This window comes from Trachypithecus francoisi, unplaced genomic scaffold (genome assembly GCF_009764315.1).
Source record: "Trachypithecus francoisi isolate TF-2019V2 unplaced genomic scaffold, Tfra_2.0 Lachesis_group5, whole genome shotgun sequence".
Classification (NCBI taxonomy): Eukaryota; Metazoa; Chordata; class Mammalia; order Primates; family Cercopithecidae; genus Trachypithecus; species Trachypithecus francoisi.
Genome location: NW_022681470.1, coordinates 93,339,187 through 93,341,220, shown reverse-complemented (window position 1 = coordinate 93,341,220; position 2,034 = coordinate 93,339,187).

Sequence of the window (2,034 nt, the reverse complement as noted above, 5' to 3'; positions counted from 1 at the left end):
AACACAGGTAAGGGATGGGCGCAGTGGCTCATGCCTGTAATCCCAGCACTTTGGGTGGCTGAGGCAGGCGGATCATGGGTCAGGAGTTCAAGACCAGCCTGGCCAACGTGGCAAAACGTCTCTACTATATAAAAATTAGCTGGGTGTGGTCGTGCATGCCTGTAATCCCCGCTATTCGGGCTCCCAGCACTTTGGGAGGCCGAGGCGGGTGGATCACGAGGTCAGGAAATCAAGACCATCCTGGCTAACACAGTGAAACCTCATCTCTACTAAATATACAAAAAATTAGCCGGGCATGGTGGCAGGCACCTGTAGTCCCAGCTACTCGGGAGGCTGAGGCAAGAGAATGGCATGTACCCAGGAGGCGGAGCTTGCAGTGAGCTGAGATTGTGCCGCTGCACTCTAGCCTGGGTGACAGAGCAAGACTGTCTCATAAATAGATAAATAAATACCCTGAGCAACATATTAACTTTTTTTTTTTTGAGAGGGAGTCTTACTCTGTCGCCGAGGCTGTAGAGGCTGTAGTGCAGTTGCGTGATCTTGGCTCACTGCAACCTCCGCCACCCAGTTCAAGCGATCCTCCTGCCTCAGCCTCCTGAGTAGCTGCCATTACAGGCATGTGCCACCACACCTGGCTAATTTTTCGCATTTTTGGTAGAGATGGGGTTTCACATGTTGGCCAGGTTGGTCTCGATCTCCTGGCCTCAAGTGATCTGCCCACTTCAGCCTCCCAAAATGCTGGGATTACAGGCGTGAGCCACCACACCTGGCCTAGAAAGATTATCTTTTTCTTTTCTCTATTTTTGAGACAGAATCTCACTCTGTTGCCCAGGCTGCAGTGCAGTGGTGCGATCTCAGCTCACTGCGACCTCTGCCTCCTGTTTTCCAGTGATTCTTGTGCCTCAGACTCTGAAGTAGCTGGGACTACAGGCATGCACCACCACACCCAGCTTGCTTCCTTCCTTCCTTCCTTCCTTCCTTCCTCCCTCCCTCCCTCCTTTTCTTTCTTTCTTTCTTCTTTTTTTAAAAATCTTTTTTTGCATTTTTTTGGTATTTTTAGTAGAAATGGGGTTTTGCCATGTTGCCCAGGCTGGTCTTGAGCTCCTGGCTTCAAGCAATCTACTGGCCTCGGCCTCCCAAAGCACTGGGATTATAGCATGAGCCACTGTCCCCGGCAAGATTATCTTCTTCATATTGCTTTTTGTTTATTGGTGTTTTGGCTTTTTTAGACTTGGAGCCTCACTATGTTGCCCAGCCTGGCCCTGAACTCCTGGGCTCAAGCAGTCATCCTGCTTCAGCCTCCTGAGTAGCTGGGGCTATAGGCACCCCAGTTTCATATCAGTTCTTAAGCTTAGGTGAGGGCCAGGTGTGGTGGCTCACACCTGTAATCCCAGCACTTTAGGAGGCCAAGGAGAATGGATTGCTTGAGTCCAGGAGTTTGAGACCAGCCGGGGAAACATAGTGAGACCCTGTCTCTATTACATTTTAAAAATAATAATAATAAAATAAAAGATTAAGAGAGGGAGGCTGAGGTGGGTGGATCACGAGGTCAGGAGCTCAAGACCACTCTGGCCAAGATGGTGAAACCCGTCTCTACTAAAAATCTTTCAATTCACAACCACACACACACAAACTCTTGTCCCTAACCCAGTCGTCTCCATTCTCCAGAGGGCGATTTCACACCTTTGCCTCTCTCTTTACTCTCAGCTGCTGATCTATTCCCTGCTTTACACCAAGGAGACTGCTCTTGTCAAGGCCCCCAGCACCCTGCACATTACTAACCCAGTGACCACTTCTCAGTCCTCATCTAACTTGACCTTGTTTGTCATGGGAGTCTGGTCCTCGGCCTACATTGCCAATCCTTTCTTTTCTCCCTGGCCTCTAAGAGATGGAGTGCCCCAGGGCCCAATTCTCTTCTCTGTCTACACTCAAGCCCTAAGAGAGTTCCTCCAGGCCGATGGCTTTAACTACTGTGCCTATGTTGGTGACTCTTTATACTTCAGCCCGTTCCTTTGCCTGGAACCCCAGACTGGA